Raw genomic sequence first — 13391 nt, 5'->3', positions numbered from 1 at the left:
AGACATCTTGAATTTGGCTTTAGGCTCACTAACTATACCATGCATACTCTTTCAACTATATTTAACAAATATCTGTCGGGCTGTTATGGTATGCCAGGCACTGTTACTGGGATATATAAACAAAACATACAAAAATCTCTGCCCTCTGGAGTTCCCACTGTGGCTCAGCAGGTTAAGAACCCAACATTGTTTCTGTGAGAATGAGGGTTCAATCCTAGGCCTTGCTCAGTGGGTTAAGAATCCAGTGTTGCCACAAGCTGCGATGTAGGTTGCAGATGCTGCTTGGATCCCTTGTCATTGTGACTGTGGTGTGGGCCAGCAGCTGCAGCTCAGATTTGACCCCTAGCCCGGGAACTTTAATATGCCACAGTTGTGGCCCTAAACAGGAAAAAACAAAAACAAACAAAAATACTACCTTAATATTCTAATGTGTAGAGGTCAAGTCAGACACAAAAGAAAATTATGTATCATATTAGGTGACTGCTATGGAAAAAGATAAGCAGAGCAGGGGAGAGGTGTAGATATGTGGGATTTTTGGCAGGGAGGCAAGAGTTGCAGTTTGAAATATAGCAAGGTTAGGGAAGGTCTGGCCGAAGTGACAACTGAATAAACACTTTGAGGAGGTGCACCAGTAAGCTGTGCAATTGTCTAGGAGAGATCAGCCCCTCGTACAGAGCTGCATGAGCTGTGGCCTTGAGGTGCCAACTTGCCTTTGGCACCTGTGGTGCTCAGAGCAGAGCAAAGGTGTTGGGGAGATGAGGTGTACATTGTCGAGAGCAGGGCTGGGCAGACTCACTCTGTCAGGGGCCAGCTGTAAATGTTTTAGGCCTTGTAGTCTCTGTAGTAACCACTCAGCTCCCCTCGTAGCTTGTAGCGCTGAAGCAGCCATAGACAATACATAAACCAATGAGTGTGGCAGTGTTCCAATAATACTTCACTTACAAAAACCGGCAGTGGGTAGGATTTGGTCCTTGACGTTTGCTGACTCCTGATTTAGAGACTTGTAGGCCATTGTCCAGAGTTTTGACTTTTACTCTGAGTGAGACGAGAGTTCGAGTTTGTTGGAGGCTTTTGAATAGGGGAGTAAGATCTACTGGCTTCTGTTTTCAAAGATGACAGTTGCCTGATGGAGCATGACTGTAGAAGGGCAAGGGTGAGAGGGTAGAGTTACCCCTAAACCAGGACAGGACGGCGGCAGGTGGAGCAGGTTCCTCAAGGACAGTGATTTGGCTTTGGGCCAGTTAAGTTTGGGAGGACTGGTGGACATCCAAGCAGAGATGTGGAAGATGCAGTTGGTATACAGACGGGGTGTTTGGGGAGAGGTCCAGGCGAGGCTTACAAACCTAAGCGCGTTCAGCATGCATGGAGTACATCAAGTCCTGAGGCTTGACGCAGGAGAGAAGCAGGTGAGCACGGTAGCTGTGTCTGCTCTGTTTGGCCACTTTGGGAGTGTTGGTTCTTTGAACTCTTAAATGGATTTAAGTACAGAACCTTTATGATCCTTGGGTTAGGTTTATTATTTACCACTGATAATCTTGTTAAGTTATAATTCCAGGTTTTACATGCAGCTTTTTAAAAAATTGTAGTAAAATAAGCATAATTTAAAATTTACCATTGTACCCATTTTAAGTGTACAGTCTAGTAGCATTAAGTACCTTGGCAATATTGTGCAACCATCACCACTGTCTGTATTTAGAACCTTTTCATCATCCCAGACAGAACCGGCACTCATTAAACAGTTCCCCAGTCCCCCTTTCTCCTGGCCCTTGGTCATCGCATTTCTACTTTCTGTTTCTATGAATTTGCCTGTTCTAGGTACCGCCTGTAAATGGAATCATACAATATTTGTGCTTTTGTGTCTGGCTAAGTTAGCATAATGTTTTCAAGGTTCATCCATGTTAACAGCATGTGTCAGTGTTTATTTTTCTTTTTAAAACCTCTCATACTGAGTCTTCTTTCTTTCTTTCTTTCTTTTTTTTTTTTTTGCTATTTCTTGGGCCGCTCCTGCGGCATATGGAGGTTCCCAGACTAGGGGTCCAATCGGAGCTGTAGCCACCTGGCCTACGCCAGAGCCACAGCAACTTGGGATCCGAGCCGCGTCTGCGGCCTACACCACAGCTCACGGCAACGCCGGATCGTTAACCCACTGAGCAAGGGCAGGGACTGAACCCACAACCTCATGGTTCCTAGTCGGATTCGTTAACCACTGCACCATGACGGGAACTCCTGAGTCTTCTTTCTAAGAGTTCTTTGCTACAGAGTGGAATTGATAACTCAGCCTCATGTTCTAATATACACATGGTCTTTGTTTCTGGAAAGCTTTAAGAGTTTGTAGAAGTGCCTCTTCAGCTCATGCAGCCCTCTTTCTTATTTGTGCTCCTAGTAAAATAATAACACTGGTATTGGGTAGCTGGCCAACGTGATTTGATGGATTTTCTGATATTATGTGCCACATTTAATCAAAAAAATTCTCACTTGGAATTGATAGAAAACCTGAAAAAGTAGCAGCTTAAAGGTAGCAGTCAAGTCAGGATAGATTGCTTCTGGAAATGGGCTGCGAGGTGTTTGGGGGGAGTGTAATTTTACAGCTGGCTCATTTGACAAATTGCTGAGCTTGGGGGCAAGTCCTGTAATGTTTGCCACCCCTTCAGAGCAATGATATTTGCATGTCTCCTAAATAACCTCTTCACTCTTTGATAACAGCCATACTGATGACAGTGAGTGCATTGAGGGAAAACCCGGCTCTTCTTTGGTCTTGAGGGTTAAGTCCAAGCTCAGCTGACATGTGAACAAGGTGGTGTTGACTTAACCAACGTTGGGTCTCATAGGCAAGGCTCAGTGATGTTCTTGCCTGTGGTGGCAGAAAAAGATGAAGGATAGAAGGAAAATTAATTTTCACCTTCGCTTTGGGACTGGCAATTGCAGAAAAACCTTTGTTAGTTTAAAAAAATTAACAAGAAAATTGGAGGCAAGAAGTCTTTTTGAAGATGCAGTGGATCTTTCATGTCATTTCCTGTAATTTCACTGCACCATCCCAGCAATGCTGGAAATAAGTCAGTGTTGAGAGTTGAAAAGGAAGATCAAAGTATCCATTGTTCTCTCCTTTTGAACTGTGGGTGGCTTTGGGTCTTGGCCCTGGGGTTTAATTTTTTTCTTTTCTTTTCAGGGCCACATCCTTGGCTTATGGAGGTTCTCAGGCCAGGGATCCAGTCGGAGCTGTAGCCACCAGCCTGTGCCACAGCCACATTATCGCCAGAACTGAGCCGTGTCTGTGACTTACACCACAGCTCACAGCAATGCCAGATCCTTAACCCACTGATCAAGGCCAGGGATCAAACTTGCATCCGCATGGATACTAGTCAGATTCGTTTCTGCTGAGCCACAATGGGAACTCCTAAATTTTTTTTTTAATGTCATCATTTAGTGGGCAAAGGATGAAATTAATGTATGCAGGGGGTTGGAGAGGACTTTGCTTTGGTCTCCAGGAACCTTGAGAACTTTTTTTTTTGCTCCTATTAGCAGTGACAGCAGTGACAGTGTCTGCGTTGAAGTGTATTTGGAGGCCAAGAGTCTTCAAGGTCTTAATAGCAAACTTAGTGGTGCTTTTTAAGCCAGGTCAAAGCAATGATTGACTCCCAGGTTATTTTTCTATAAAATGGAAATAATGATACTTCGTCAAAATTAAATGAAACCTCTTGTTTCTTAATTTTCTTTTCGATCAAGGCTTATGCAAGGAGGAAGGTTGAGAGAAGTGTGTTTTTGTTACGCATCTCTCACTGTGTCCCCCAGAGACTTGAGCTCCTCAGTGGCTTCCAGGCTTCTGTGATTATGTATCTTATGTACAAACATGCATTGATAGGCATTTTTCAAGACCTCATGGCCAGCTGATTATAAGTCTTGCCCTTCAGAGGCAGCGCTCACCTGCCCTTACCAGAAGGTGTGTCCACTTTAGGACTCCTGGCTGGCGTCTAGCTTGTGGTTGCAATAGGACGGCATCTGCATTCTTCGAACAATAGATGAATAAACTCAGGAAAGGGCCTAAACTCTCATCCAACCAAATTATTATCCACCTGTCCTGGGCTATAAATAATGCTATGACATGCATTCAGTCCTATTGGAGTTCCAGGGTTGGTTGTGCTTTTCTATCTTGATTTCCTTGGGCTGTCTCTGGGAAATTAGGAACTAAGTTGACCTTCATCTTCTAATTTAGCCCAGGAGCCCTAGGCTGGATCTGATTGGCTTCTCAGGAGGGGTGAGATCTAGGCTGTCTTCCAACATCATTTGATTCTCTGTCTTGCCATTCTGCTCTGCTCTGAAGACATAAAATGTGTTTACTCTGAGTCCTAACGTGGAAAATTTCTTTTAGTGCATGTGCTAACTTTTGATTTAAAAGATATTTCACCTTTCACATTAGCCAAATCCAGATGTAGTTTTGGAGGGTGTGACTCTTATTTTGTTTCGCCTTCTGGCTATGTGTAATTTTTGTTTTATCTATTCAGCTGCATAATAATAATAATAATAAAGCAGTGTCGACTCTTTCTCTCTGCAGACACTTCCACTTTGAAATCAGATGCATGTCAAATAGAATAATAAAAAAAAGAAAAGCCGGACTTTAACCTAGTTACCATGGGTTTGCCTGCATTGGGATCAGAGCTTCATGTTTACTGTCTAAATGGTGTGAAAGGGGATTAAAAAATAGAAATAGCAGTACACTTTAGCCAGTGTGGACACTGACAGTCGATAGTGCCATCCTGGAATGCTGCTTTTGGGAAACTGGAGTGGAGGTGGGTACTGGGCAGGAGGCGGGGATGGAAGGAGATTGTGAGCTCTTTTACCCAAGTATCCGTGCTGTGACCTGAGGGCCAAACTTTTGGGAAGAAGGTTAAGCCTTCTCATACTCAAAATAACTTGTACTTGCAGTTTCCGTCGTGGCTCAGTGGCTAACGAATCTTAACTAGGAACCATGAGGTTTCGGGTTTGATCCCTGGCCTCGCTCAGTGGGTTAACGATCCAGTGTTGCCACGAGCTGTGGTGTAGGTTGCAGACATGGCTTGCATCTGGTGTTGCTGTGGCTCTGGCGTAGGCCAGTGGCTACAGCTCTGATTAGACCCCTAGGCTGGGAACCTCCGTGTGCTGCAGGTGCGGCCCTAGGAAAGACAAACAGAACCCCCCAAAAAAAAAAAAAAAAAAAAAAAAGATAACTTGTACTTAAGTGTGGTTCATCTTTGCACGATAGATGGTGTGGTTGTGGTCCTCTTTGAAGCCTTATGGTTCCTGTTGTAGCCCACATTCACCAACTGACATCAAAAAGTTGTGGCACTTTCTGGCTAATACTCTTAAGGTTCTTCTGAAAAGCCTGCAGAAATGCCCCGGGGAACAAAGAAGCCATCAAAACTGTGTCCCCTTTTAAAAGGTAGACATACACACCCCTCCTAGGGTGGTATGAGGGTGCCCACCCCCACAGTTTGAATGATGATGCCTTTATGTTGTAAAGGAGCACGGAGGTAATTCTCTGCTTCTCAGGAGGACTCCCCTTCCTTACTCACCAGAGAGCAGCCTCTTAAACACAGAGTATGAATGCCATTTGATATTATTCATTTAAAGAGTGACAGCTGTTGTGTAGTCTTCTCTCTCTCCTTCCTTGAGATGGGCCAGGAGAGGCTGTTCACTGTCTTCTGTCCGCCGTGCCTCGCCTTCCTTCAGCCGGCTTCCTGCCAGTTGCACGTGTGCCTGCTCTAGTCCTAGTATCCGGAGGCCTTCCCAGACTTACAGCCCCTGTGTAACTGCAAGGCGCACAAAGTGTTGCCCATCGGAGCAGCATGACTTTTTAAAGAAGGAAGAGGTCAATTGGCAGGTACATTTGCACTGGGTCTGGAAGGGGCTCATTCATCGCTTCTCTCTCTCTCTCTGGACGAGGTTGGTATAGTCTTCAAGCAATAGCTTAACTTCATCACTGCTTTTATTACCATTCCCGGCATAAATTATTTAGTACAAATGCAGGCATAATCTCATACAATTACTTAGTATTAGCGTCCTGCTGTGAGCATCATTTTCTTGTGTTGTGCTCTAATCATAAATTAGCAAAAGACACTCCAAAAAAATCCTCTCTGGTTCTACTTAGAGAGGCCATGTGGGTAGAAGGTTGTCATTGGTACTACCTGATTTTTTTCCCCCCTTTTAGGTGAATTTTTCTTTTATTACGGTATAGTTCACAGCTTTCAGAAAACAGTTTGTTTTTGTTTTTTTTTAAACTCACTTTTTACCTGATAATATTTAAACCTCTTAAAAATTTGCCAATTACCCCATCAGTAGACTGAGTCATTTTATAAGCAGGATTCAGAAAGTGCCAAGTTTTGTTTGGGGAGCTGGAGCTGGGATATGGGGAGAGGCAGTAATAAAACTCTAGCCAGAAGACTCAGGGCCTACAGTTGAGTTGAAGAATTAGGTTTATTTTAGGGTGGACTCCCAGTACTGTGACCCTATGCTAAAGATGAAGTCACTCAGCCACCCCTTTAGTAATTTGCCATATTGTTGAAGTAAAGTCTAGAGCTGGAAATTTTGATCCTTTTTAAACAGTGATCTAATTGTGAAAAGCACAGATGGCCACTGACAGTTTACGAATGTTAGGCATTTGCTGATTTTAAAAATAACTGTGAGAAGGGAAAATCAAGGTGAGAAGAGAGACTAAAAATCAAATGGCCGCGTTGGGTTTGGGGTTGTCAGACAGCATGAGAAACAAAACACAACAGAGGTAATATTAAATTTGCTCAGGGAGTTATTTATAATAGCCGGGTTTTGCCTCCCTGGACACCGAACCCCCAGTGCATTCATGGTGATAGGTTTATTGGTCAGAGGCACCTGCTGACAAACCCACAGGGTCATAAGCAAGTTTGAACGCCTGGGGAATTGAGTTGTTGGGTGTGGTGGGAAATGTTAATTGGCCTCTGCTAAGATTCTTATCCCTTGATAAACTTACTCCCTCTGGCAGTCTCGTTAATATTTAAAAATAAAGTGCTAAATCTATTACAAAGGACCGTAATTTAATTTTTGTGGCCTTTCAGTGCTGTGTGGTTACCAGCCAAGAGTCAGTATCCTAAGGTCTTTGGGTGTTCTGAGTTTTAGCCTCGGCAGTGTTTCTCAGTGTGGGGTGTGTAAGCCAAGGAATTGGTTTTGGTCTGAGAGAAAGCCCATCTCAGGAATTAGTCATTTTTCTTTTGGTGACCCTGCGAAGGTCGCTGAGGAGAGGGACATAGACACCAACCTCAGGAACCTGCATGCGAGAGGAAGGGCGAGTGCCACTGGGTTGGTCCTTCCTGAAGTCTTTTCTCCTCCCCTCCCTTTTCACCCCAAGCGCATGCTTTTTTGGTGATAGTTTTCCTTGTCTTCGTCTTGGGTTTTGTGTCGTTGAGATCCGGGCAGTAGGAGTAGCATTGTCTGGGATCCCAGTGGGTTGCCATGTCTCTTGCGAGGAATTGGGGCGTGGCAAGACCTGAAATTGTAGAGACAGGTTTTATGGACTCTTCTAAATCATGCTTAGCATGAGGAATTGGAACTTGACCTTGAAGGCGGTGGAAAGCCATTCAAAGATTAAGTGAGGGAGCGGCAGAAAGATTTAAATACAGTTTCTCTTCAGGTTTCCTGAGGTAAAATAAAGAATTGGGGAAGGGGCAGAGAATAGCCACTGAAAGCTTTTAAGTTCTCATGTGACCGTCCCTAGGGTATTTATTCCCTTTACTGTAATTTTTTACCCATTTACAGAATTCTTACAATAGTATTAATATAGTTGAACTTTAATTGGTAATTTATATCCATCCAGAGTCCAGCTTCTGCAGCTTCTTAATGTTAGCAATGCCCAGTTCGATCCCTTGGTCAAAGGTGCCTGTCTCATCTCTCCATTGTAACTATGCATTTTGCTCTTTGCAATAAAGTAATCTGTGGGAAGATTTGATTTTTGCGTTTTTTTGCCACACTTGCATCGTGTGGAAGTTCTGGGACCAGAGATTGAACCTGGGGCCACGGCAGTGAAAGTGCCAAATCCTAACCACTAGGCCTCCAGGAAACGGTCAAGAATTTGTTTTTAGTGTTCCAGAGTAGTTCTTACAAGTCTTGACCACAATTTACGCTTTACAGCATTTCTTTGTAGAATACCCTTCTGATTCCGTGGTCTTGGTTGGCCTTGCATTGCTGTAACATGTGAGCACCCCTTAGCTGTACAAAGAAAAGTTAACTTCAGATCATTCTGGATCGAGTGAAAGACAAATTGATGTCATAGATGATAGAAAATGAGCCGCTCAGAAGAGCCCTTTCTAGAATTAGAGTTTGATGTTTGCTGAAGACAAGCCATCTGGTCTGGAAGAGGGGTTTCATAACTACGGGGCGTTAATTTAGGGAAGGCCTTGTTTTGCTAAGTGTTTATGCCACAGAGTTAAGACCTTTTCAAGTGCTTTCTTTGGTAGTTACTGTCGTTCTATAGAAATCATGGCTCTGATTTCATGTGTTTGACAATTTGGGTGCTAATTTCAGCTGGAGTAATGCCTTCTGGAAACACTCAAATTCTCAAAGAGTAGATAACCCTATTAGTCAGTTACAATCTTATAGGCTAAAAATAATATGATTATCATATATTATCCCCATAGGACATGGAGAATAATCTCCTTTCCAAAAGAGGATCAGGAAGGAGACGAAAGAGCTGTCTATGGAAAAATACTTTGGGGTCATGGGCTGGCTGGAGAAAACTTGCTTGGTGAAGTTATAGCAAAAGCACCAGAGGATAATTATGCATCCTTGGAGGGTAGACGAAGGTAGAATGATGGTTTGGGATTGGGGAAATTATTTGGGTCTGGAACAGGAAAGAGGGGGGAAATCCTTATTAAGGCAGAAGTTTAGTTGTGTTTTTGTGTCCCCCATATAAAAATGTCTTATCATTGTTTTGGAAAAAAATGAAAGAGAAAGCCCCGTCCTGAGACAGCATTCCTAGAATCTAGCCCTATGTATTAAGTAGGTGCTGTGTGAAAACGGCATTCTCAGTAATTGAAATTTTGAATAAATTAAAATAGATTTGCTTACTGCAAGAATTTTTCATTGTATCATACAGGAGTTTTTCTGACTCCGATGGAAATGCTGCCTGTAACAGCGAAAAAAAAAGGGGGGGGTGGGCAGAAGACCCATAATTCTACTAAGCAGAAATGATACTGTAAACATCTTGATGTGCAACTTTCAGAATTGTTTTAGGGGCATATTTTCCTCCTCATCTTTAACACAAGGGTGATGTCTTACATACACTGTCAGACGGTGTGATTTCTTCTCACAAAATAGCAGTTACTTGGTTTTGCATGGTATGACTGTGCCACAGTTTTTTCACCCAGTCCTTTTAGGTAGGTTTTTTTTTTGTTTGTTTGTTTTTTGTCTTTTTGCCATTTCTTGGGCTGCTCCCGCGGCCTATGGAGATTCCCAGGCTAGGGGTCTAATCGGAGCTGTAGCTGCGGGTCTATGCCAGACCCACAGCAACGCGGGATCCCAGCCGCGTCTGCAACCTACACCACAGCTCACGGCAACGCCGGATCATTAACCCACTGAGCAAGGGCAGGGATTGAACCCGCAACCGCATGGTTCTTAGTCGGTTTCGTTAACCACTGTGCCACGACGGGAACTCCATGGTTTTATTTTGCTTTTTTAAGCAACACAGAGATAAACATCCTTGAACATACTTGGCATCTGTCAAATTGATGAATACTTGAAAGTGGCGACTATGGGTTTAAAGAATATTTACATTTCACTTTGATGCAGTCTGTCACCAGGTTACCCTCTGTGTGTTACACCAATTTATGTTCCCTTCAGCCTGGTAGGAGACATCTGTTTCCTCATATCCTCACCAATGTTCATTATTCATTAGTCTTCTGAATCATTTAGACAGGTAACTTTTAGCCCCATCCTAAAATCTTATGTTATATACTTGCAAAGGGATAGAAGAAGTTTAGTCATAGGCAGGTAGCATTTCAAGAGTTAATAGAATTGCTATTAACTATAGAATAGTTGGAGAATTGCGTTTTTGCTATAGAATTGCATTTTTTAAAATCATCATGAAAATGTAGTTTTTCAGCATGGTCAGAGAGAAAGAGGGGAAATACAGAGAATTAGAAGCCCTGTTATGACCCGTGTTCACTCTAGGTCACTCCACTATAATTTCCTTCCTGACCAGTGTGTGTAGAGAAGGAGGTGGCTCTGGGCATGTGCTTTCCCATCTCATTCAGGCTCCATTCCAGCTTTATCATGAAGGAGCTGAAGTTCCCTTGTTCTGGAAAGGGGGGCCGACAGTGTCAGGACAGCCCGACCCTCGATCCCAGGGGGAAGGGAGAAGAGAGAAGTCAGACAAATGTAAATCTGAAGAGAGGAAAAATAGTGAATTTAAAATTGTGCAGTTTTGGAGTTCCCGTCATGGCTCAATGCTAACAAACCAACTAGGGTCCATGAGGTTGCTGATTCAATCCCTGGCCCCGCTCAGTGGGTTAAGGAGCCGCGTTGTCATGAGCTGTGGTGTAGGTTACAGACGTGGCTCGGATCCTGCATTGCTGTGGCTGTGGTGTAGGCCGGCAGCTGTAGCTCCATTTAAACCCCTAGTCTGGAAACTTCCGTTTGCTGTGGGTGCAGCCCTGAAAAGCAAAAAAAAAAAAAAAGAAAGAAATTTGCAATCTTGGGTCTCAAAGACACTTTGCACTCTGGTGATTCTCAGGACCTAAAGGGAGGGGAGAAGAATCAGAATTTATAGGAGTTTATGTGATTTGTAAAAGCACATTCAGTGTTATTTGATGTTTATATTTTGAAGACATTCAGTATAAACTGACATTTTTATTTGCAGAAGCTCTCCTGTGTACATCAGTGATGGGGCTACCAGCTCAGGCTTGGTAGAAAAGGTTGAGGAAACCACAGCCGGTTCAATAATGCCATCGTACAGATGGGGCAGCCACGGTCCAACGAGGACCACAGAGCCAGCCAGGGACAGGACTCGAACCACTGTTCCTCCTCAGTCCGGGAATTTCCCCTTTCCCCTTTTACCCTGCTTGGTTAGAATATGAGGAGTTTCTTTGTCCCCTCACATCTGTCATTTGGGCAGTATAGATGGAGTCTAGTCCCAAGAGAGAAAGCTAGAACACCATGTCTAAGTGAAGATTCTTGGTTTCTGTAGGCAGTTCTGGTCTAAGAAGCCATCCTGGGCCTATAGGTAGGGAGGACTTGAGAACTGGCAGCCGTTATTGGCACCCTTTCTAGAACAGAATGTGGATGTGGGGATAATTCCGGTGTGGCAACCGAACTTTAGATACCCGCCCATCTCCTCTTCTGTAAGCTTGATAAGCAAAGAACGAAATTGTGAATATCTTGTTTCTTAGTGTCTGTTATTCATGTTAGATAAATCCAGTCCGCCTGAAGGAATCCTTCATTTTTTCCCCTGTTATATATTAACGACAACAATAAAAGTTGTTGTAAAGAAAATCAGAAAAACATAAGAAGGAAAATGTTATCTGATATGACTGTTACCCCCAACACTTAAGCATATTAGTAAATTTACTTCTTCGTCTTTTTTTTTTTTTTTTTTGCCTTGTGCATGTGCTTATTCTTCAGCAGTAATTGCCGTAACATAACTTTTTTCATATTGTTAAAGTCTGATTAGTCTACACTAGTTTATCCTTTTTACAAGGTTTCGTACCTTTTACTTTTAGAGCTGTATAAGATTCTCCCAGGTGTATCACAGCTAACGTATCTGTTCATTTCTTGTAGCTTTTGAGTTGTTTTCCAAGTTTGTATTTTTACGAATAGCTTAATTTAATACTTTGTGCATAGAGTGCCCTCACATTTAGAAAATTTCCTTGAAATGGCTAGATCAGGGGTATGAGTATTTTTATGGCTCTTTGTTGGATTGGCAAATAGTTTTCCCTAAGGGTTATACCAATTTACACTTAGACCAGCAAAGTTAGTCAAGTATCAGTTTCACTATGGCATTTTATGGCTTATAGGATCTTTCTTGTATGGTTGCAGGAAAATCAGTCTGCTACTAACTTGAGAAAACAAAGCACCTCCACCACACGGCCATAGAGCATGCTGTGTGCTTAGATGTAATTCATTAATAAATAGCTAAGTGTCTACTATTTATCAGACATTGCAGATGAAAAAGAGTAAGACAGTCTGTATTCATAAGACCTTTACATTCTGCTGGAAGAGATATGCTCACATTTACAGGGGTCACAATAGGAGTTTATGTATCAGTTGGGAAAATGCCAGTACAGTTCTAGTCTTGGGGGTGGGATGATATCAGGAAAAGCCACGAAGAGAGTCGGTAAAGCCTAGTATGAGCAGGCGTTGGCAGCTGCAGGAGGCACGCTTCTCTCTAGCAGGTGGGACTGATAGGTGAGCAGAGCCTTCGTCCAGAGCCAGCTTCAGAGGGTAGTGTTGCTCTGCTGATCTTGTCTCTGGCACATTCCCATCAGTGACATATCTTTTCGCTCTGCAAGTTTACCTCCAGGGCAGGCCCAGGGTAGTTGCAGTTGAATGCAAACAGCTCCAGAAAAGTAATTTATAGCTGTCTCTGACCTAGTCCTGAATTGGGCATCTTTGTTTGCAGAGCCTCTCTGGTGGGTATGTATTTCTGGAGGTTGTTAATTGATCGATCGTCCTATTAAGAATTTTGGGGGAGGGTGGAGTTCCCATCGTGGCTCAGTGGTTAACGAACCTGACTAGGAACCATAAGTTGCTGATTTGATCCCTGGCCTCACTCATTGGGTTAAGGATCTGGCGTTGCCATGAGCTGTGGTGTAGGTCGCAGACATGGCTCAAATCTGGCATTGCTGTGGCTGTGGCGTAGGCCGGCAGCAACAGCTCTGATTAGACCCTGCCCTGGGAACCTCCGTATGCCACAGTTGTGGCCCTAAAAAAACACAAAAGACAAAAAAAGAATTTTAGGGGAAACAAGTTGAAGCTTAGATCAGTTAAGTGATAGCCATAGGCTACTCAGCTAACTAATATCTGTTTAGGCAGCATTTTCATTTCTAATCTCATGTACAGTTTAATAATTTAACAGATAATAAGATGAACAGGTCAGTGGAAATGTTTACAGGATATTTCAAAGCTGTTAATTTTTACCACTTGGGTTTTTAAAATTTTTAATAACTGGGAATAATACTTAGGGTAGAAAACAAAACCTATATTTGACTTGGTGATTTTTCTGCTTCAAATGGGAAGGACTAGGAAAGCAAAAGCTTCATCAGATGAAAATTTCCCCCCAAACAAGTTTTGGGATTCCTTGCTTTTAATGTCTACCCCCATTGCCCCTCATAGTTTTCCTTAAATACTTTTTTTTGTGTGAAAATTGTCACACAGTTGCTCCAGGACATTAAAATAGA

The 13391-nt window shown here is 43.0% G+C and overlaps 1 protein-coding gene across 2 annotated transcripts in view; it reads left to right on the top strand.

Moving 5' to 3' along the window:
- Positions 1–13391, top strand: part of B4GALT5 (beta-1,4-galactosyltransferase 5) — a 77207-nt gene that overhangs the window by 31876 nt on the left and 31940 nt on the right. The window lies entirely within an intron of this gene.

The sequence above is a fragment of the Sus scrofa genome, chromosome 17, assembly GCF_054392235.1.
Source record: "Sus scrofa isolate SSC_HxYL_T2T_F1_AM1 chromosome 17, Sscrofa_HxYL_maternal_Yorkshire_Landrace_v2.0, whole genome shotgun sequence".
Lineage (NCBI taxonomy): Eukaryota > Metazoa > Chordata > Mammalia > Artiodactyla > Suidae > Sus > Sus scrofa.
This window is presented reverse-complemented; position numbering and strand designations above follow the sequence as displayed.